Source organism: Heptranchias perlo, chromosome 26 (genome assembly GCF_035084215.1).
Source record: "Heptranchias perlo isolate sHepPer1 chromosome 26, sHepPer1.hap1, whole genome shotgun sequence".
NCBI lineage: Eukaryota > Metazoa > Chordata > Chondrichthyes > Hexanchiformes > Hexanchidae > Heptranchias > Heptranchias perlo.
Window position 1 is genome coordinate 11,535,304 of NC_090350.1, and position 24,179 is coordinate 11,559,482.

The 24,179-nt window shown below is 45.0% G+C and overlaps 1 protein-coding gene across 4 annotated transcripts in view; it reads right to left on the bottom strand.

Moving 5' to 3' along the window:
* Positions 1-23,425, bottom strand: part of eva1ba (eva-1 homolog Ba (C. elegans)) — an 87,457-nt gene extending 64,032 nt beyond the window's left edge. Inside the window, exons 1-2 of one of the 4 annotated variants that reach the window (XM_068006422.1) lie at positions 23,369-23,425; positions 1,837-1,984 (exon numbers count right to left, since the gene is read on the bottom strand). The gene's annotated coding sequence lies outside the window, so the exon portion shown is untranslated. Of the gene's footprint in view, positions 1-1,448; positions 1,708-1,836; positions 1,985-15,641; positions 15,896-23,368 lie in introns of those variants that run through there. The other 3 variants (XM_068006421.1, XM_068006423.1, XM_068006425.1) reach the window with 3 other exon arrangements.
* Positions 23,426-24,179: the final 754 nt, after the last annotated feature.

Below are 24,179 nucleotides of genomic sequence, written 5' to 3' on the forward strand. Positions count from 1 at the left end.
CAGAAACTTAACTGGACCAGCCACATAAATACTGTGGCTACAAGAGCAGGTCAGAGGCTGGGTATTCTGCGGCGAGTGACTCACCTCCTGACTCCCCAAAGCCTTTCCACCATCTACAAGGCACAAGTCAGGAGTGTGATGGAATACTCTCCACTTGCCTGGATGAGTGCAGCTCCAACAACACTCAAGAAGCTCGACACCATCCAAGATAAAGCAGTCCGCTTGATTGGCACCCCATCCACCACCCTAAACATTCACTCCCTTCACCACCGGCGCACTGTGGCTGCAGTGTGCACCATCCACAGGATGCACTGCAGCAATTCGCCAAGGCTTCTTCGACAGCACCTCCCAAACCCGCGACCTCTACCATCTAGAAGGACAAGGGCAGCAGGCGCATGGGAACAACACCACCTGCACGTTCCCCTCCAAGTCACACACCATCCCGACTTGGAAATATATCGCCGTTCCTTCATTGTCGCTGGGTCAAAATCCTGGAACTCCCTTCCTAACAGCATTGTGGGAGAACCGTCACCACACGGACTGCAGCGGTTCAAGAAGGCGGCTCACCACCACCTCCTCGAGGGCAATTAGGGATGGGCAATAAATGCCGGCCTTGCCAGCGACGCCCACATCCCGTGAACGAATAAAAAAAAATTTTTAAAAACCGTACATCCTCTCCCGTTAAATCCAGTGTTCCCATCTCTCTAAATCCAATTTCTCAGACACCTCTCCCTTTTAATCCAGTGTAATTTTCTCAGACCCCACTCCCTGTAAATCTAGTTTCTCAGACCCTTCTCCCATTAAATCCTGTTAATCAAACCCATCTTTTTCAATCCAGTTAATTTGTCAAGCCCCACTCCCTTTAAATCCAGTGTCAGTTTCTCAGACCCCTCTCCCTTTAAATCCAGTGTCAGTTTCTCTGACCCTCTCTCTTTAAATCCAGAGTTTGAGACTCCTCTCCCTTTAAATCCAGAGTTTGAGACTCCTCTCCCTTTAAATCCTGTGCCAGCTCTCCTTCACTCTGTAAGTCTACTCAGTTCCATATGACCGCCCTCACTTTCTTGACCGAGCAACGTTTGGACTCAGCTGCTCCCTGCAGACAGGTAGAGGCAGCTCAGTCAGTCAGTCCTCGGAGCTCACGGTGAAGGCTTCACTCCCAGTGCCCCCCGCCCAGTGAAATAAACGGGAGTCCTGTTACAGTACATCGTAGAACAGTCATCACACACCGAAAGGAGACCCAGCAACACATCACCAAATGTTAACTGACCACAAATATTTAAACACCATTCATTCCTTTAACTAACTTTGGTTTTGTTGTGCTGACATTTTCGATAATAGTTTAGCTCTGATCGTATGTTTTCCAGTGTCTCACATACTCCCAGAAATAGCTGGTTCCAATCTTTAAAAAAAAAATTCAACAGGAAAATTAAAAGTATCTCTCAGCTTACCGACCTTAGAAATCCTCAGCTGTCTGCAGCTCAGAAACTACAAAGGGGCTTCCTGTTATATGTTAATTCATGATCCTGTTAGATGTTAATTCACGGTCAGACCCTCTGCTCAACCGGAGCAGATCCGCAGCGTGCAGCCTGTGACGCCCCAAAAAAGTTTCAGTAAAGCAAAAGTGCCCATGTACTCAGACTGCCTGGGGGAAAACTCTCTCTCTATGTCTGTCTCTCTCTCTCTCCCAGCAAGCGGTTTGCAAATAGAAGGTGGACTCACTTCCTCCCAGATGTTCCCAGACGCTCGTTAGCTAATTGCAGAGACTGGAGGGCGGATGGTGACTCTACGTGACCTCGAGGAGAAGGAAAACCCCCAAAAAAGGACACAAACACTCACCAGGAAAAGCAGCTCCTCTGGAGCCTCTCTTCTGCTTCTTGCCGTGTCTTCTCTGCTTAGATCCTGCAGCTTCGGCAGGGCTGGGAGGGGAGGTGGTGGAGGAGGGGGGAAATCAGTTGACAGAAGCCAGGAGCTCTTTGGCTGGGAACTGGGGAAAAGAAAAGATCTGTTTAGCATTAAGGCAGCAGCAACAGGAAATACTTGCCGAGAGTTGGTGTATACCCCTGTGCTGAACGCAGCTCTCAGCACGACTTATTTAATGGTCTCCCAAGTCCAGCACTGGGTGTAATTACTAAAACCCACAGATACAGAAACATTTAGTTTTTAGGCTTTTCTGGGGATGGGAGGACGACATAAGAGGATGTCAGAGAAGGTGGGAAAGTAGGAGAGTGAACACTGGACTTCAGTTAGCCATTTCCCCTAAATGTGTCAAACTTTTATGCCGTTTTTCCAAGATTGCATATCAGTGCAAATTAATGTCTTATTATGTATCTTCACTGGCCTTTCAACCTCTATGATCTGGGTTTGAATCAAGCTCATATTGATGGGATAAAATTCTCCTTTCTCCTGGCTATAAGTGAAGAGATTTTGGGGAGATTCAAGTCATTTCCTAATGGGCATGGATCCACCACACACACACAAAAAGCCCTATTTTGGCAGCAATTGACTTCTCTCAGACTGGTGCTGGTTTGGATGAGGTGATATTGAGGCAGATTGAGCTGCGTCTAAAACAGAACCAGAAAACGATGGGAACAGTTAGCAAATCAGGCAGCATCTGTAAAGAAAGGAAAATGTTAATTTTTCAGGCACAGCCCTTCATCAGAACTTGAAGATATTACAGATCAAAAGTATACAAGGAGGACCAGAGTGAGGGAAAAGGAGGAAACACATAGACAAGAATGAGATGTAAAGTGATCAGGTGGAGAACAGGAGATACCAGACACCGTACGTCTCTGACACGCACAGGATATCAGACCCCATACAATGAATAATATACGCTGAATAATTAGCGTGTAGTGGTGACTTTCAAAAGCTGGAGTTAGATCTCTGCAGTCTCCCGATTATCTCAGGCTTTCTTCTCCATTTGGCTGTTGCAGTTAAATCCTGATTTGGATCTTTCGTACACTTCCACCTCATTGTCTCCGTATCATGCCGGAAAGCGTCCAAAAATAATTTGGTGAAAGGTTATTTCCAAATCCGTTCCTCTTGAGCGCATTCCAACACCACTCCCTTCAGGATTCCTGTGTGGAATTCACCCTGAATGTTGTCAAACTATGCTGTGACAATCAGCTCCACTCAGTTTGGTTCTACCCATATGGGACTGTACACCACCACGTCATTGGGCAGAGGCGCACTTTATCGGGGGATCAAGGAGCGGAACTGTAGAGCTCGAACACCAGCTTTTGAAAGTCGCTACTACAGGTTAATGATTCAATGGTAGGATTTATTGGCCATTACTGTACGATATGAAGTTTTCAAATGGTTTTGACAAAAACAGAAACTATAGGGTTTTGAGTGGTTTCAATGTATTTTGTTGAACAGCACAGAGTGTGTGTTGCACCAGAGATAGGTTTCACACTAATCCCAATGTATTATTGTATTGCAAGTGGAAAGTCAGCTGTGCTCTGCTTTTATTTTATTTCTCTTTTGTTCTTCTGCTGGGATCTGGTTTCTCAGGCAACTAATATCTTACCCAAGTGGTCATTCTTCATACGTGTGTCTTGTCGATGTCCGATGGATATTTGACCAAGTGGGTCATCACAGCCAAGATCTGCAGCCCTCCCGACATGCTCCAGCACTAACCTTGGAGGGAGTCCACCAGCAGAGTCATAAGTTAGGCCAGGACCCCGATACCCCAGGTCCTGACCTTCAGTCAGAGTCCCCGATTGGCCTGTTGGGAGTGGAGTTTCTGCCCTCCCCCATACATCGGTGAAAGAGGTGGTGTGGCCATGGATTCCCCACGTCGGGAGTTCCAGTTTTGCTAGGCCTCAGTGGGACATCCAGCATAGGGGTCGGTGGTGACAGGAGAGCACGCCATCAAATGGCAGATGTTGGGACCACCAGGATCATGGCCTGGACCCCCAAAGAAAAGCCAGGAACTTTTTAAAAAACAATTTAAACAGCAGCTCCCTTACAAAAGGGATGGCTGGGCATAATACAGAAGGCTTTCTGGCGTGAGGGATGGGGCTACCCCAGGACCCACCACTCATTGGCTGGACATTCCAGGCTCTTCAACAAGCAGGCGCCTCAGTGCACCCACCATTGGCAGCCTAATGGCGGAAAGTCAGCCTGGATCAGTGGCAGAGGTTCCTGGCTGGTACCTCTCAGCAGTTGCCCCAGGATACGCCCCATGGCAGATTTCCACGGCCCCTCCCCCTGACATTGACAAACACGTACTTTCTAGAAGGGGCATGAGCAACAATGTAAAGTGATGCCCAGCAGTTCTTCTGCCTGTGGGCCAGCTCAGCACTTTAGTCATCCATAAGGAAAGGGGACCCAGGCCGAGGTTCCTCCTCCCCAGCTCAGAGGGGCTGTTGGCTAATTGTAAAACTCCTACTGCTGCCCCGACTAGGAAGAGCTAATTCAGCCCAAGCGCAGAGTGAAACTTGGGACCTGGTCTGCACTGGCTGTGCCTCTAATCACTGAGGGAGCAAGTCAACCACTTTCTAATGAAAAAGGAAAGGCTTGCATTTATGTTGTGGCTTTCACAACCTCTCAAAGCCCTTTCCAGCCAATGAAGGACTTTTGACGTGTAGTCACTGTTGTAATGTAGGAAACTCAGCCACTTTGCACAGAGCAAGGTTCCACAAACAGCAATGTGATAATAGGAACAGGAGTAGGCCATTCAGCCCCTCTATCCTGTTTCGCCATTCAATTAGATAATGGCTAATCTGTATCTTAACTCCATTTACCCGCCTTTGTTCCGTAACCCTGAATACCCTTACCTAACAAAAAAAAATCTGATCGGTCTCAGTTTTGAAATTTTCGATTGACCCCCAGCCTCAACAGCTTTTTGGGGGGAAGAGAGTTCCAGATTTCCACTCCCGTGTGTGAAGAAGTGCTTCCTGACATCATTCCTGAACGGCCTAGCTCCAATTTTAAGTTATGCTCCTTTCTTCTGGACTCTCACCAGAGGAAATAATTTGTCTATGTACTCTATCAAATCCTTTAATCACCTTAAACACCTCAATTAGATCACCCTTAATCTTCTTTATTCAAGGGAATACAAGCCTAGTTTATGCGATCTGTCCTCATAACAATCCTTTTAGCCCCGGTATCATTCTGGTGAATCTGTGCTGCACCTTCTCCAAGGCCAGTATATCCTGTGTTTTTAGCTAATCTGTGTTTTTTGGTGTTGATGTAGGAATATTGGCCAGGACACCAGGGAGCACTCCTCTGCTCTTCAAATAGTGTCACGGGATCTTTTACATCCACCTGAGGGCAGACGTCAGTTTAACAGCTCATCTGAAAGGCGGCACCTCTGACAGTGCAGCACTCCCTCAGTACTGCCCTGAAGTGTCAGTCTGGATTTTGTGCACAAATCGAGGTCTCAGAGCAATTTCTCCCTCTTTCAAATTCGCCTCACAGGAACTAACTGTAATGTTGGAGCCTGCAATGTGCATTGAGACACAATATATTTTCTTCCTTGCATACTATGGGAACACATTGAAATGAGAAACCAAATACCCACTGAACACTAACAGTGGAGACAACCATCAGACACAGGTGAGCTTGTGATTTTCAGTTTGAAGTTCAGCTATCTGATTCTCCAAAGAGACACACCATTCCGACAAGTGCAAAATCAATTTAAAACCATCACAGGCTCTTTGAGGAGTCATATAAATCAATGATGAACAAGCACACAGGGAAGGTGGACTATCAAGAAGCCTGCAAACGCAAAGCTACTTTTGACAGCTCTGATTTAAGACGCTAACAGGTCACACATTTAAACATACATAATATACGTACACAAATCTTTGAAGGTGGCAGGACAAGTTGATAAGGCTGTTAAAAAAGCATACGGGATCCTTGGCTTTATCATTAGAGGCATAGAGCACAAAAGCAAAGTTGTAGCCCTAATAATAAAGGATGACATAAGGACAGTGGTGAGAAAGGATCTTGGCTCAGAAGATCAGGAAGTAGAAATAAGAAATAACAAGGGGCAGAGAACACTGGTGGGAGTAGTTTATAGGTCCTCTAACAGTAACAATACTGTTGAACAGAATCAGGAGCTTGTAACAAGGGTAATGCAGTAATCGTGGGGGACTTTAATCTTCATATAGACTGGGCAAATCAAATTGGCAAAGGCAGTTTGGAGGACGACTTCATGGAATGCATTCAAGACAGTTTCTTAGAGCAATAGGTCATGGAACCAGAGAACAGGTTATTTTAGATCTTGTATTATGTAATGAGATACGGCTAATTAGTAATCTCACAGTAAGAGATCCTCTGGGGAAGAGTGATCATAATATGATGAATTTCACGTTGAGTTTGAGTGTGACATACTTAAGTCAGAAACTAGAGTCTTAAATAAAGCCAATTACATAGGTATAAGAGGTGAGTTGGCTAAGGTAGATTGGGAAACCAAATTAAAGGATATGATGGTTGAAAAGCAATGGCAAACATTTAAATATTTCAATATTCTCAACAAATATACATTCCATTGAGAAATAAAACCTCCACAGGAAAAGTGATCCACCCGTGGCTAACTAAAGAAGTTAAGGAGAGTATTAGATTGAAAGGCGAGGCCTATAATGTTGTCAAGAAGAGTAATAAGCCTGAGGATTGGGAAAGTTTTAGAAACCAGCAAAAAAATTGATGAGAGAAAATAGAATATGAAAGTAAACTAGCAAGAAATATAAGAACAGATTGTTAGAGCTTCTACAAGTATGTAAAAAGGAAGAGAGTAGCAAAAGTAAACATTGGTCCCTTAGAGGCTGACAGGGGAAATTATAATGGGGAAATCAGGAAATGGCAGATGTGTTAAACAAATATTTTATATCTGTCTTCACGGCAGAAGACAAAAAATACCAGAAATAGCAGGGAACCGAAGGTCTAATTAAATTGAGGAACTTAAAGTAGTTAATATCAGTAGAGAAAAAGTACTTGAGAAACTAATGGGATTAAAAGCTGATAAATCCCCTGGACCTGATGGCCTACATCCAAGGGTTCTAAGAGGTGGCTACAGAGATAGTGGATGCATTGGTTATGATCTTCCAAAATTCCCTAGATTCTAGAATGTCCCAGCGAATTGGAAGGTAGCAAACGTGACCCCGCTATTCAAGGAAGGAGGGAGAGAAAACAGAACTACGGGCCAGTTAGCCTGACATTAGTCATTGGGAAAATGCTGGAATCTATTATTAAGGAAGTGGTTACAGGGCACTTAGAAAATATAATATGATTAGGCAGAGTCAACATGATTATGAAAGGGAAATCATGTTTGACAAATTTATTACAGTTTTGAGGATGTAACTAACAGGGTAGATAAGGGGGAAACCAGTGGATGTATATTTGGATTTTCAAAAGGCATTTAATAAGGTGCCACATAAAAGGTTGTTACACAAGATAAGGGCTCATGGGGTTGGGGTTAACATATTAGCACGGATAGAGGATTGGTTAACGGCCAGAAAACAGAGAGTAGGGATAAACGGGTCATTTTCAGGCTGGCAGGCTCTAACTAGTGGGGTGCCTAAGGATCGGTGCTTGGGCCTCAGCTATTTACAAACTACATTAATGAGTTGGATGAAGGGACAGAATGTAATGTATCCAAGTTTGCTGACAATACAAAGCTAGGTGGGAAAGTAAGCTGTGGGGAGGATACAAGAGTCTGCAGATTAAGTGAATGGGCAAGAAGGTTGCAGATGGAGTATAACGTGGGAAAATGTGAAGTTATTCACTTTGGTAGGAAGGATAGAAAAACAGAATTTTTTTTTAAATGGTGAGAAACTATTAAACATTAGTGTACAGAGAGACTTGGGTACCCTAATACAAGAAACACAAAAAGTTAGCGTGCAGGTACAGCAAGCAATTAGGAAAGCAAATAGCATGTTGGCCTTTATTGCAAGGGGGTTGTAGTACAAAGGTAAGGAAGCCTTACTACAATTGTACAAGGCTTTGGTGAGACCTCACCTGGGGTACTGTATAGTTTTGGTCTTCTTATCTAAGGAAGGATATATTTGCCTTAGAGGCGGTGCAGCGAAGGTTCACTAGATTAATTCCTGGGATGAGGGGGTTGATCCTATGAGGAAAGGTTGAGTAGAATGGGCCTATACTCACTGGAGTTTAGAAGAATGCAAGGTGATCTCATTGAAACATAAGATTATGAGGGGGCTTAACAGAATAGATGCTGAGAGGTTGTCTCCCATGGCTGGAGAGTCTAGAAATAGGGGGCATAGTCGCAGGCTAAGGGGTCAGCCATTTAAGACTGAGATGGGGAGGAATTTCTTCACTCAGGGGGCTGTGCTTGCTCAGTCGTTGAATATATTCAAGGCTGAGATAAACAGATTTCTGGACTCTAGGGGAATCAAGGGATATGGGGATTGGGCAGGAAAGTGGAGTTGAGGTCGAAGATCAGCCATGATCTTATTGAATGGCAGAGCAGGCTCGAGGGGCCATGTGGCCTACTCCTATTTATGTTCTTATGCTAAACCTTTATAAATCACTGGTCAGGCCTCAGCTGGAGTATTGTGTCCAATTCTGGGCACCACACTTTAAGGAGGACATCAAGGCCTTGGAGAAGGTACAGAGGAGATTTACCAGAATGGCACCAGGGATTTTGGACTTCAGTTCTCTGGAAAGACTAGAGAAGCAGGGGTTGTCCTCCTTAGAGCAAAGAAGGTTGAGGAGAGATTTATTGTCCATCCCTAATTGCCCTTGAGAAGGTGGTGGTGAGCCGCTTTCTTGAACCGCTGCAGTCCTTATGGGTGAAGGTTCTCCCACAATGCTGTTAGGAAGGGAGTTCCAGGATATCGCTGAAGGAACAGCGATATATTTCCAAGTCCGGATTGTGTGTGACTCGGAGGGGAACGTGCAGGTGGTGTTGTTTCCATGTGCCTGCTGCCCTTGTCCTTCTAGGTGGTAGAGGTCGTGGGTTTGGAAGATTTAATGGAGGTGTTCAAAATTATGAGTGGTGAATGGAGAGGGGTGACACCAAATGTCAGAGTTCAAGGACTGAAAGGAGAGGATGTGATTGGAGGAGGTTGCAGAAATAGGGTGAGGCAAGATCATGAGGCCTTTGGAGAAGAGAATAAGGATTTTGAATTTAATGCAATGAGTGATAGAGAGCCACTGTGGATCAGTGAGTTTGGGGTGATAGGTAAGCAGGTCTTGATGCTGGACAAGATACGAGCAGCAGAGTTGCAGTCAATTTGGAGTTTGTGAAGGGTGGAGGACAGGAGGCCAGCAAAAAGGCCATTGGTGAAATTAATTCTGGAGTGACAAAAGCATGAATAAGAGTTTCAGAGGCAATGGGTTTGCTGTTGGGTGGGGGGTGGGGGGGTGCGGTCATGGGCAGCGTTGCAGAGATGGAAGTAAGTGGTATTAGAGAGGGATAGGATGTGGTGTTTGAAGCTGAACTCTGGGTTCATTCCAATGCCAGAGTTTTGCAATGTCTGATTCAGCCTGAGTGAGGGGGTAGAGGTCAGTGGCAAAGGTGCATAGTTTGTGGTGGGAACCGAAGGCAATGGCTATGGTCATCCTGATGTTCAGTTGGAGGAAGTTTTGACTCATCCATGACTTCATGTTGGATTGGCAGCCTTAAAGCACAGAGGTGGTTGTGGGGCTGAAGGAAATGTGGAGAGATGGAGCTGGATGTCATCAACGGTCATCTGGAAACTGACCTCGTGCCTGCAGGTGTTGTTACCAGGGGACAACATGTAGATAAGGAAGAGGATAAGGCCAAAGATAGATTCTTGGGGGACTCCAGAGCTGATGGTGTGAAGGCAGAAAGAAAAAAGGAATTGTTGGAGATGCACTGGCTGAGTTCTGACAGGTAGGGGTGGAGACACACCAGGGCAGTGCCATGGAGGTGAGGTGATGGAGGAGGATGGCATGACTATCATTTGTTGCAGAGAGGATTTGAAAGAAAGAATCTGTACCTCAGCAAAGGGAACCATTTACAATGCCAGCAAGCATGGGGGGCTAGGAGGAATAGTTAAGTGGTCAGGAATTAAGTAAGTGGGAGATCAAGGGAGCAGGAGATAGGTCTTATGGAAGAGATGAGCTGGCAGAGGATGGAAAATGGGAGAAAATGCAGCGTGACAGAATTGCAGGTGAAGTGGGTGGGACACTGGGAGCAGTGGGGCAGGAAGGTGATGTTGTAGCAGAAGCAGCTTCACTATAGTCTCAATCTTAGAATTGAAGAAATCCATGAGAGGTTTTCAAGGGGTCTGAGAAGATGGTTTGTCATGGCAAAAATGAGCCTTGGGTTGCCTTTGCTTTCCAGTTTGATTCTGGAGTATGTAATACCAGGATTTGGCTGAGAAGATCAAGGACAAGGTAATGTTTGAAATGGTTAAAGCAATGAATGACTAGACCAGCTGAGTGCCTCTGACTGAAGAGCAAAGATGGGAACAGTACCAGGGAGATGGTGAGCGATTAAGCCGGAAGGGTGGTGGAGGCAGGGGTAAAGGAGCATTTGAACAGGTCAACAGGATGAAACCTGGGACCTTCCTGGTCGGTATCACTCAGCTTCTCACTGGATAAACTGATTCAGCCATCAATAATACATTTCAAGCACCAGATGTAGTTGACAAGGTCACCATATTGGCGGTCCTGTAATCAAGCTTCGTCTCTACTGTGCCAGTGAAGTGTCTGCTAAAAGGCATTGCCATGACACCACCATTGCTTTGAGTGGAATGTCTAAACTAATAGATCACTCCAGGAAAAGTGTTTTATTCCTCTTCCCCTTCCCATACTAAATGTTAAACAAAGTACAATTAACAAGTCCGAGACCATTTAGCAGGAATGTGTAAAGTGGCACTTGGCAGCCGCCAGACCATAATAAAAGGTGTCAATCACCAGCTATGTGACACTCCTATTTGGACACTGCTGAATGATAGCAGGGAGAGTCGAACACTTCAAATTGTCTGCCCTCTGGTTTTATCCATTAATGGAGAATCTTTGCCAAGTCTTCCGAGTCAAAGCCCCAGTCTCTTCAAAACTCTGATGCTCCTTCACAGAGTCCCAATTCTGCATTTACTAATGTCATGTTGGCAAAACACATCAAGCCTGTCTGATTCAAGGATCATGGCAATATAACATCTAAAAGCACCACAGATTCATGCCTGTGATTCCAATGCCCGTCATCTTTACCTTAAGGTGCTGACTCTCGATGGTGACGGTCCCAGGGGAACCAGCCACCCTCCAGTACCTCACCATTCTTCACGTGTGAACCTGGATAGTGAGCATCAGCTGGCTATTTGACTGCAGGAAGCATGTGCTCACCTAATATCCACGCACTCTTTCCAAAAGCAGGTCACTGGGTAGCAATCAGGAGCAGACAAACTTTTCCCTTTCTTAACCCTGGGGTGCTGAGGCAAACTAGCAGCACCTTGAAGGTCACCCCCAGCTGAAACCGTCCAGTTCAGCAGCTACCGAACCTGGAGCTCCTTACGGACATACGACCAGTCACGGACAGGAAAAGACCTACTGATCTATCCAGCCCGTCCCACATAATCACAATATAAACAGTCCCCTCCCCGCCACCCACCCAAAAGCCATGTGATCTCCTAGGAGGCGAAAAGACAGATTAAAAAGCCAGGCCAATTAGGGAAAAAAAATCTGCTAACTTCCTCTCCGGCCCATTTAGGCGATCGAAACTCGTCCAGAAGACCACCCTGGTCCCGATTAATGTTACACAGTCAGGAGGGCTCAGTTCCGTTACTGGGCACTGCATTTAACATTTGTACCATCAGGGCAGTTTTCTCGTTTGGTTTCCAGTGATGGAGAACCATCTCCACAAACAGCCTCAATCCTTTTCATCCCCTTCCCCCTACTCAAGGTGAAGGGAAATTAAGTAAATACAGGGTTAATCTGGAACAAACTGCTTGAAGATGCATGAAAATAGTGAAGAGTGACTTTGGCAGAAGTCGAACTTTGGACTCTTGTGCATCCCCCACTTCCTTTGCCCCACCATTGGCGGCTGTGCCTTCAGCTGTCTAGGTCCTAAGCTCTGGAATTCCTTCCCCAAATCTGTCTCTCCACCTCTCTCGCCTCTAAGTCATTGCTTAAAACCTACCTCTTTGACCAAGCTTTTGGTCACCTGTCCTAAAATTTCCTTTGGCTCAGTGTCAATTTTTTGTCCAATAACACTTCTGTGAAGTGTAAACAATTTTACAACACCAAGTTATAGTCCAGCAATTTTATTTTAAATTCACAAGCTTTCGGAGATTTTCTCCTTCCTCAGGCAAATGTTTGGGCATTGGGATGTTTTCACAACGTTAAAGGCGCTTTTTAAATGCAGGTTGTTGAATGGAAGAAATTGTCTGCCAGCTCTCATGATGGCAGGACGGACGTATGAGGAGAGATTGGGTCGACTAGGCCTATATTCACTAGAGTTTAGAAGAATGAGAGGTGATCTCATCGAAACATATAAAATTCTAACAGGACTAGACAGTCTAGACGCAGGGAGGATGTTCCCGATGGACGGGGAGTCCAGAACCAGGGGTCACAGTCTCAGGATACGGGGTATGCCACTTAGAACCGAGATGAGGAGAAATTTCTTCACTCAGAGGGTGGTGGACCTGTGGAATTCTCTACCACAGAAGGCATTGGAGGCCAAGTCATTAGATGTATTCAAGAAGGAGATAGATATATTTCTTAATGCTAAAGGGATCAAGGGATATGGGGAAAAAGCGGGAAGAGGGTACTGAGTTAGATGATCAGCCATGATCATTTTGAATGGCAGAGTAGGCCCGAAGGGCCGAATGGCCTACTCTTGCTCCTATTTTCTAAGTTTCTATGATTGTGAAGCTCGCTCTTATCTTTGAAACTTTTTGTCTCTATAGCCTAGGCACCCAATCGGTGTTATTTTAACGCTGGCATACATTATAGGTTACCGTCAATATTAAAATAATAGATTGGAAGGTCTAGGCCCTTTCTATCTGTACAATGCATCTCACATTGGTGCATTTCATCCATGCCTCTCCAAACCAAAGACATCAAACCTCATTGGTATCCTTCACTGCCTAGATACACACTGGAGATCAGAGACTTGCAGCGGTGTCATATTAAAGGGACCTGTTTACACAACATAGATAGCACTATCATACAGATATGAACCTACAAGTAATCTGGTGTGTAAATTCACCCTCAGATACCAACTGAGGGAAGGGGGAATTGCCAGGTTTCTCTGGAGCAGAGTTGATTACTGATTCAATTTGGTGCAAATTTACTGTCAGAAGCCTCACCCTGCAACTCCAAAATCTCATGAACACTGCAGAGCTTGTTAGAAATATTTGGTTTTGGTATCACATGCACGCTGAAAAAAGTTGGAGCGACATTCTGTCTGACTGGTAGGCCTCAGGATACAGTGCTGTGCTGTATCCACAGAAACAGGTCAGAACTTCCTTTCTTTGGGATATCCAAAGTTGTCAACTATAACAGGAACATTGTATGGGAAAGGCTAGAAACACCGGAGGGATTTATGGAACAGTGTAGAAGAATGTGGAGGCATCAGTTTGGGCTTGACTATTCCAATGTTCTCCCATCTTCCACCCTCCATAAACTTGAGCTCATCCAAAACCCTGCTGCCTGTATCCTAACTCGCACCAAGTCCCGTTCACCCATCACCCCCTGTGCACGCTGAGCTACACTGGCTTCCAGTCCAGCAACGCCTCGATTTTAAAATTTTCATTCTTGTTTCCAAATCCCTCCATGGCCTCACCACTCCCTATCTCTGTAACTTCCTGCAGTCCAAGGTCTCGGCGCTCCTCCAATTCTGGCCTCTTGCGCATCCACGATTTTAATCGCTCCACCATTGGTGGGTGTGCCTTCAGCTGCCAAGACCCGAAGCACTGGAATTCCTTCCCTGAACCCCTCTTTCCTCCTTTAAGATGTTCTTTAAAGCCTACCTCGATGACAAAGCTTTCAGGCACCTGTCCGAATATCTCCATGTGAGGCTCGGTGTCAAATTTAGTTTGATAAAGGTGCTATATTAACGCATGTCTTTTTTTTTCTTTCTAATTATTTCCGACCACCCTGCCTCTCATATCCCTCTATTCCCTTCTCCCTCCTGTATACATCAATCAAACCATCTTCAGCCAGAAGTGCCGAGTAGATGATCCATCTCAGCCTCCTTCCGATATCCCCACCATCACAGAAGCCAGTCTTCAGCCAATTCGATTCACTCCACGTGATATCAAGAAACGATGGGCCGAATGGCCTCCTTCTGTGCTGTAAGAGGGGCCACGAGTGCTTCAACCTCTCAGCCACAACAACCAAAATCGCAGATGACTATCACCACTGACAAGAGTTTATAGGGGCTATTTTATGAACTCCTGTCCCTGAAGCTAAGGAGAATTCGGGCTGAATTTCAGCTCCAAGTCACTAAACTGACTGACTTCTGGTTCAAGTTCAGTTATTTTAGGGCTGGGATTTCCTGACATTTGCTGTATGCGAGTGGGCAGAAAACCTATCAACATGAATCTTACGAACAAAAGGTTAGCTCCATGGGAACCAGGAGGCCATCCATTTTCAGGTTCATTGTTCAGGTTTAACCCAGCCCCCTTTCCCCATGTAAATAGAACTAGTGAGTCAGTCTCAATATTACAATCTAACAAGTTTACACAAGGCTCTCTCTTTCACATTTTCATTCTGTAATTTATCTTTTTTTTAATGGACATGGTTTCTTTCAGAACAACAAATAAAAGCTGTCAGGCATCTCTCGTGGCCCCCTCCCCAACTGCTCAGAGCACTGTCTGGTGTGGTACTGAACCATTCAGACAAGGTTCAACCAGTGACCTTTTGTCAACTTAACGGATTTTAATCAGGCCAATGGCGGGACTGTTACAATTACCCGCAGCGGCCCCCCTCCCCGTGCCAGGGAAGGGAATATATGGCACGTTTCCTGCTCCTGGTTGCCTTCTGGTGAGGCCCTGCTAGTCTGCGTGGGCATCAGCTGAGGACAAGTCCTGATACTCGCACATTCGCTGCCTAGTCACACATCCAAAGAATGGCAACTAGGGCAAGGTTGCCAAGGGTTAGTTGGCAGCCTGAAACCATACCCAGTGAGAAGTGGCACCTTCGGGGGGTGGGTGGGAAGGAGTCACTAAATCAATCCCGATAAATTAAACTGGAAATTGCTCAACTTCATTCACATCACAGGCTGTGTCTCCACAGCAGATATCATCAGCAGTGACAAACCTGCAGCTGACAACAATTGGGGGGGGGTGGCAGAAATTGTTCTTTATTTATAATGTGTTTTTGAAAAAAAGAAAATTCATTTGGTTTAAGCATACCTACAAGTTAAAAGCAGAGAATGCTGACTGGGATTGCAACTTGAAGCTAAAAGTACATCCTGCAGCTCATTAATACAGCTGGAAACACAGAATCTAATATCACTGAGGTTATTTTATAGGTTCTCTAACCTGCTCTCAGACCCTTCACTGCGTGCAAACTCTCCCGTCTCCCCTTCTCTCTCCGCTCTCCCTTCCCACTTTACTATCTCACTTTACCATCTCTCTCTCTCTCTCTCTCTCTCCTTCTGTCCCCTCCCCACAAATGTTATTACCTGGCCCAGCTGTTCATGGTCAGTGAATCAATCACACCCTGGTCCTGTCCGCTCGCCCCTTACCTGAAGCACTCACCTCAGTATTTCTTGCTCTCGCAGGCTCCCTTCAAGTTGTGTCTTGCAGTAACTGGAACTGAATTCTCAGCTTTGTGAGGCAGCCAGCTGTAAACACTAACGGTTTAACAATTGCACCTGAGGCTTCTCAATAGCCCCACCTCCTCCCTATCAGGAGACACCGGTTTATTCAGGAGCGCAAAGATTACCAGCTGCTGTCTCGCTCAGAGTACCAATCAGATCCATGGCCTCACCGAACCTGCCGAGAGTAGCTAACATCTGGCTGGGTCCACAGTCTAAGGCTTGGACAAAGTTGTCAGCATCTGATCAACCCAAGAATTTCTAGTAAATGATTAATTGAAGTCACAGCTTCACGTTCCACATCACAAGTTCAATGCCCTGTGTTTTCAATATGACAAAATGACACAGCTGAATCCTTATCGACAAAACACAGGCCTGCCAGGTTGTACCAGTTGGTATAAAGGGGAGGGGGAAGGGACCGCCATTGTAAAGGATCGACTGCATTAACTTGACTCAAAGAATCATTGCAAACATACTCCACCAAACTACTCAAGGGAACCCACTCCATGTTCCATTTAAAGGGACATCTCTTCCTGATCTAGGAAAGTTTTGCAAACACTTTTGTGAAGGGAGAATGGTAGGAATGATACATCATGAAAACATCAGGCTTAAGTGACGGTGTAATAATGTCATTTATGTCCAAATGTGTTGTTTTTTTTCAATAAAGAAGATATTTCCTCTTTAAAAGGTGTTACAAATGTAATCACAGTGTTAAACCACCCTGGGACTGTTCTGCTCTGCTGTAAACAATAATCTGTTGATTCTGCAGGCTCTGTCGTGTGATTCAGTCTACCAGGGATATAATCACATATTGGTGGGGTGGGCCAGTCTGAGAGTGATTTCAAGGCTGAATGCTGATCGCAATGTTCAAACCATAAAAAAGAAAGAACGAGCTTGGATTTATCAAGCGCCTTTCATGACCTCAGGACATCCCAAAGCACTTTACTTTTAAATTTAATGCAGGAAAAGCGGCAGCCAATCTGCGCATAGCAAGATCCCACAAATAGCAGTGTGATAAATAACCAGATAATCTGTTTTTATTGATGTTGGTTGAGGGATAAATATTGGCCAGGACACCGGGGAGAACTTCCATGATCTTCTTCGAATAGTGCCGTGGGATCTTTTACATCCACCTGAGAGGGCAGACGGGGCCTCGGTTTAACATCTCATCTGATAGACGTCACCTCCAACTGGAGTGTCAGCCTAGCTTATGTGCTCAAGTCTCTGGAGTGGGACTTGAACCCACAATCTCCTGACTCAGAGGTGAAAGCGCTGCCACTGAGACACGGCTGATTCGACAGGTTTATAAAACCCAAGCCTGTTTTTTAATATATTAGGGTAAATTTACCGAGTCCTTACCCGTGGTGAGATACGTAGCCTGTCGCCATCACATGAAAGAGAATCGTGGGATTTCCCGCCCATTGAAGCAACTGACGGAGAATGGCAGGCAACATGGACACAATTCCATAATTCCATTAGTTTTAAGATAGCTATGGAGAAGGATAGGTCTGGCCCAAAAGTTAAAATTCTAAATTGGGGAAAGGCCAATTTTGATGGTATTAGACAGGAACTTTAAGAAGTTGATTGGGAGAGTCTGTTGGCAGGCAAAGGGACGTCTGGAAAGTGGGAGTCCTTCAAAAATGTGTCAACCAGGGTTCAGGGTAAGCACATTCCTTATAAAGTGAAGGGCAAGGCTGGTAGAAGTAGGGAACCTTGGATGACTCGGGAGATTGAGGCCCTAGTCAGAAAGAAGAAGGAGGCATATGACATGCATAGGCAGCTGGGATCAAGTGGATCCCTTGAAGAGTATAGAGATTGCCGGAGTAGAGTTAAGAGAGAAATCAGGAGGGCAAAAAAGGGACATGAGATTGCTTTGGCAGATAAGGCAAAGGTGAATCCAAAGAGCTTCTACAAATACATAAAGGGCAAAAGAGTAACTAGGGAGAAAGTAGGGCCTCTGAAGGATCAACAAGGTCATCTATGTGCGGAACCACAAGAGATGGGTGAGATCCTAAATTAATATTTCGCATCGGTATTTACGGTTGAGAAAGGCATGGATGTTAGGGAACTTGGGGAAATAAATAGTGATGTCTTGAGGAGTGTACATATTACAGAGAGGGAGGTGCTGGAAGTCTTAACGCGCATCAAGGTAGATAAATCTCCGGGACCTGATGAAATGTATCCCAGGACGTTATGGGAGGTTAGGGAGGAAATTGCGGGTCCCCGAGCAGAGATATTTGAATCATCCACCGCTACAGGTGAGGTGCCTGAAGATTGGAGGGTAGCAAATGTTGTGCCTTTGTTTAAGAAGGGCGGCAGGGAAAAGTCTGGGAACTACAGACCGGTGAGCCTGACATCTGTAGTGGGTAAGTTGTTAGAGGGCATTCTGAGAGACAGGATCTACAGGCATTTGGAGAGGCAGGGACTGATTAGGAACAGTCAGCATGGTTTTGTGAGAGGAAAATCATGTCTCACGAATTTGATTGAGTTTTTTGAAGGGGTAACCAAGAAGATAGATGAGGGCTGTGCAGTAGACGTGGTCTACATGGACTTTAGCAAAGCCTTTGACAAGGTACCGCATGGTAGGTTGTTACATAAGGTTAAATCTCATGGGATCCAAGGTGAGGTAGCCAATTGGATACAACATTGGCTTGACGACAGAAGACAGAGGGTGGGTGTAGAGGGTTGTTTTTCAAATTGGAGGCCTGTGACCAGCGGTGTGCCTCAGGGATCGGTGCTGGGTCCGCTGTTATTTGTTATTTATATTAATGATTTGGATGAGAATTTAGGAGGCATGGTTAGTAAGTTTGCAGATGACACCAAGATTGGTGGCATCGTGGACAGTGAAGAAGGTTATCTAGGATTGCAACGGGATCTTGATAAATTGGGCCAGTGGGCCGATGAATGGCAGATGGAGTTTAATTTAGATAAATGTGAGGTGATGCATTTTGGGAGATCGAATCGGGCCAGGACCTACTCCGTTAATGGTAGGGCGTTGGGGAGAGTTATAGAACAAAGAGATCTAGGAGTACAGGTTCACAGCTCCTTGAAAGTGGAGTCACAGGTGGATAGGGTGGTGAAGAAGGCATTCAGCTTGCTTGGTTTCATTGGTCAGAACATTGAATACAGGAGTTGGGATGTCTTGTTGAAGTTGTACAAGACATTAGTTAGGCCACACTTGGAATACTGTGTACAGTTCTGGTCACCCTATTATAGAAAGGATATTATTAAACTAGAAAGAGTGCAGAAAAGATTTACTAGGATGCTGCTAGGACTTGATGGTTTGACTTATAGGGAGAGGTTAGATAGACTGGGACTTTTTTCCCTGGAGAGTAGGAGGTTGAGGGGTGATCTTATAGAAGTCTATAAAATAATGAGGGGCATAGATAAGGTAGATAGTCAAAATCTTTTCCCAAAGGTAGGGGAGTCTATAACGAGGGGACATAGATTTAAGGTGAGAGGGGAGAGATACAAAAGGGTCCAGAGGGGCAATTTTTTCACTCAAAGGGTGGTGAGTGTCTGGAACGAGCTGCCAGAGGCAGTAGTAGAGGCGGGTACAATTTTGTCTTTTAAAAAGCATTTGGACAGTTACATGGGTAAGATGGGTATAGAGGGATATGGGCCAAGTGCAGGCAATTGGGACTAGCTTAGTGGTATAAACTGGGCGACATGGACATGTTGGGCCGAAGGGCCTGTTTCCATGTTGTAAACTTCTATGATTCTATAATTTTCTGTCTGCGCTGGTGGCGGACAAAGTACCTCATCAATGGCAAAGGCTTGGAAAATCTGACCCGTCTTGTCTTCACATCTACTCTTTTCAGCCTTAGTGGTGTCCTGCCCAATTGGTCTCAACCCTTCACATTGACTTCTCAAGTAAAGACAAGGGGGTCAACTTTATTGTTTGGGCGGTCGAACGACAGCAGCTTGCCCGTTCTGGCAGGGAAGGTGCCAGAGCCATTTCTCAGGCCCGGGTCTCATTTAATTGGAGTCGGCGAGCTGCAGGAGCCAAATGTGACGAATTCAGGACAGCGCAAAATCACCCAGCCAATGGCAAGGTAAGTCTGGGAGGGGTTGGGGGGGTGGGGGAGTCGTGGGACAGTGGCGGCCGGATTGTTTTTGTGGGGTTCAGAGGAGCCCTCCGGCCCCATAAATGCTGATTTCAGCAAGTTAAGATTAACCCCAAGGATTCACACACGCACAATATGGGGGTCGTTTAGCGAGCTCTACTCCTGGTGTGCAGGCTCGTTACAGGTGAGCACAGTTTGGAAATTCAGAGCAACAATGGGAGCCTTAGGAACAGGAGTTGGCCATTCAGCCCCTCGAGCCTGTTCCGCCATTCAATTAGATCATGGCTGACCCGTATCTTAACTCCATTTACCTGCCATGCTTCCATAGCCCTTAATACCCTCACCAAAAATCTATCAATCTCAGTTTTGAAATTTTCAATTGACCCCCAGCCTCAACATCTTTTTGGGGGAGAGAGTTCCAGATTTCCACTCCCCTTTGTGTGAAGAAGTGCTTCCTGACATCACCCCTGAACGGCCTAGCTCTCATTTTAAGGTTATGCCCCTTTGTTCTGGACTCTCCCACCAGAGGAAATAGTTTCTCTCCGTTTACCCTATTGAAACCTTGTATCATCTTAAACCCCTCGATCACATCACCCCTTAATCTTCTATATTGAAGGGAATACAAGGCCAGTCTATGCAACCTGTCCGCATAATTTAACTCTTTTAGCCCAGGTATCATTCTTTTGCCTTGTAAAATTAACCCCCTATATACCATGACACCCAGCCTGGGAAACACAAAATGGTGCTGTGTGCAGTGAATCACACAGAACTGAACACCGCCCCGTCTGCTGATTAACCACCGGCATACCTCGCAAATCACAACTGGTGGTTCTCAAAACATCCATTCAAAGTAATCGGTGGTTTATCAGATTGTCTGCAATATAATCATTATCTGATTGTCTATCAACATTTAGTTTGACCATTGCCATAGAAACTATTTCAATTATAAGAAGTAGCACTCACATAGAGTTAAGGAACGGAATGGCTTATGTATTTTATGCATGTTTTTCATATCAGAATTCCTTACTTGTTCATATTTGCCCATGGAGCGCTAACTAATTAATTAAAATGACAATACAGGACACCTCTTTATAAACCCTGTTAATGTTCAATCAACTGAGGCTTAATATCTTTTACAGAGTGCCTCTGTATTTCCTGTTTTTTTTTCTTTTTCTGTTTTTATTCCCTATTCTGCCCTCCTTTCCTGAAAGTGTTGACCCTTGTACAGTTCCACAGACATCAGCAGATTTCTAATACCTCACCCAAGTGACCATTCTTCATGAGTGAGTATTGACAGGCTACTGAATCACAGACGAACCCAGACATGAACCTGTTTTCATTTGACATCCACGCAAATACACTCACACTCGCACACACACATATGCAGACAAACTCACCACTCAAACACTCACACTCACACATTTACCAGGGTCACCAGACAGTGGTTAAAAGTGATTTTTGCTCTCCCTAGCCTAGAGGCCCTGAGACAAATTGTACTCCCAATTTGTGTGTCAGCAGTGGGTAGCACTCTCGCCTCTGAGTCCGAAGGTTGTGGGTTTGTCCCATTCCAGAGATTGGAGCACAAAATCTAGGCTGATACTCCAATGGACTACTGAGGGAGTGCTGCATTGTCGGAGATGCCGTCTTTCAGATGAGACATTAAACATCTGCCCTCTCGGGTGGACATAAAAGATCCTATGGCACTATTTTAAGAACAGCGGGGGAGTTCTTCCCAGTGTCCTGGCCAATGTTTATCCCTCAACCAACATCACTAAAAAAAAATAGATTATTTGGTCATTTATCTCATTGCTGTTTGTGGAACCTTGCTGTGCCTAAATTGACTGCCACGTTTCCTACATCACAACAGAGACTACACTTCAAAAGTACTTCATTGGCTGTAAAGCGCTTTGGGACGTCCTGAGGTTGTCTCTTTACTGCACTGGAATAGATCCTTCCTCATCTTTACAGCCATATGGTGCTTAGAGCAATGAATTTATTCCCTGAGCTTTGAAACTGCTTAGATTCCAAAGACAGCGTTGCATAGTTGGTTGTGTCACGGAGAAACTGCTTTATATGGTTTCTATGTTAGACAGATAGCCATAAGCAATGTGCATTAGGGTGCTGTTTCGAGCTGTGCATTATCAGACTTTGCTATAACACTCCTCTCACAATGTCAGGTGTTACAGTGAGGGACCGTGGTATATTGGGCAAATTCTCTAATTATTGTGAGTGGAATAACTACTCGTCCTTTGACTTTACTGATTGCCTCTAATACAGTGAAGAGATTACAAGTGATAAGGCACGTGTGCTGCTTGGTTATAGACTGGTACTGTACCCACGGAGAGTCCCAACTGGAAAAAGACCATGTGAAAGGTAAAAATGAGATGGCAGATTTGTCCAAGAGTGAGTACGATGGCAAGATTTTGTGACATCATTGGCCAGTCTGCTTATGACTAACTAGTGTCTATGCTACAAGGCCTTTTTTAAATTGAGAAACCAAGGTGAAGGAAGGGGTACAGTGCAAGTTCACCAGAATGACACCAAAGCTTAAAGGATTAAATCATGAGGACAGATTGCATAAACCTGGCTTGTATTCCCTTGAGTTTAGACGGTTGAGGGGTGATCTAATCAAGGTGCTTAAAATGATAAAGGGATTCAATAGGGTAGACACAGAGAAACTATTTCCTCTGGTGGGGAAATCCAGAACAAGGGGGCATAATCTTAAAATTAGAGCTGGGCCATTCAAGAGTGCAATCAGTTTTTTCACACAAAGGGTAGTGGAAATCTGGAACTCTCTCCCCCAAAAGGCTGCGGATGATGGATCAATTGAAATTTTCAAGACTGAAATCGATAGATTTTTGTTGGGTAGGATATCAAGGGATATGGAGCAATGCAGTTGAGGTAGAGGTCAGCCATGATCTAATAGAATGGTGGAGCAGGCCCGAGGGGCTGAATGGCCTACTCCTGTTCCGACGTAACAGGCTCGAGGGGCTGAATGGCCTACTCCTGTTCCTATGTTCCTCTGATGTCCCTACAAAGGGTTAAGATCCACATACAGGTCTCCACCAGGATTGAAAAGAATAAAAGGGAAGGTGAGGTATATCAGGGAGTAGTGATTAGGTCACTCCAAGGTCAGCTTTTTAAAGCTTTAAGATTTTAGGAAAGGCTGAGGGAGATAAGGAGTTCCAGTTATGAGTTTCTGGGAAAGAATAAATTAGGGTAGGAAACGACGAGATGAAGCTTGATTAAAAGGAATTTTAAAAAGAGCCCAAAATTCTCTAGGCATTATCCATTCAATTCAACGGCATTTGTTGTGGCCTAGCAAGTTGCCATATCAACAGTAATTTATGTAACTTCATCTCCCTGTATCAATTCTCCTCAACTTGAAAACAATAATTGGAAACATTTCTTTAATTTACACAAAGCATTTTTAGAACTGAAATATAGTGACATCTGGTTCTGGGAGTCTTATCAGAGTAACCACATCAATAGCTAATGACATCGCTCAAACTTGTTTCCTGATCTGCTATATCCCACAAACAGCCATCCTGTAAGTATCCTAAGAAAAATATCCCAAAAGGAATGATAAATGGATACATACTCAGAAATCCCAGTACGGCTCAGGAATTCCAGCTTCACTGTCGATACAGGAATGTAGTGGAGTTTTGTGAGCTTTCCCGTCTGGCCTTGTGGGTCAAGCCAGAGATAGCCAGTCAAACAATTCCAATTAAAAGTAATGGGAATTCCTGAAATTCCTAGGAGTCACAAGGTTAAGCACTCTATTCACTTCAAGTGGTAAGTCAAAGAATGTAGTTGAGGTTACACTGAAAAATAAAGTAGAGATGTGGCTCTCAGATTAGACCAAATGATCGGGAGGTGCTAACCCACTGGGTACAATAACTGTGGAGGACACAAGGTGAAACAGGAATCTGATATTCATTGATCAAGACCACACAAACTGCAATGTAACAGCATCAGATCACCAGTGGGACCCTGGAAAATTCTGACCCAGTGAGTCCACAGACTAAATACATCCATTCTGATCTTGGGCAGTACACGCAATAGGTCAGTAGAGATTTTCAGTATCTGAGGCATCATCCACTCACTTTAAAAAGATCAACCAGATTAAAAGTGGCAGACGAGGATCTGTTAGCCGGGCTATAGGGCACGGGCGGTCGAGTGGATCACTCCTTTCTTCCATCTCCCTTCATCCTTTACCTGCTTCTTCTTTCCCGTGTATTTCCCGTTCTCTCTGCGTGGCTGCGGAATTTTCACATGCCTTGCCTCAACGGAGAGTGAGGGGCAACAAGAGAATCCAATGGGGGCTCTGCGACCCCAACTCCATTAGCAGCAGTGAAAGTCATCTACAAGCCTGTAGTCTAAATAGAGGAGTTTGACAATTGCTATAAATG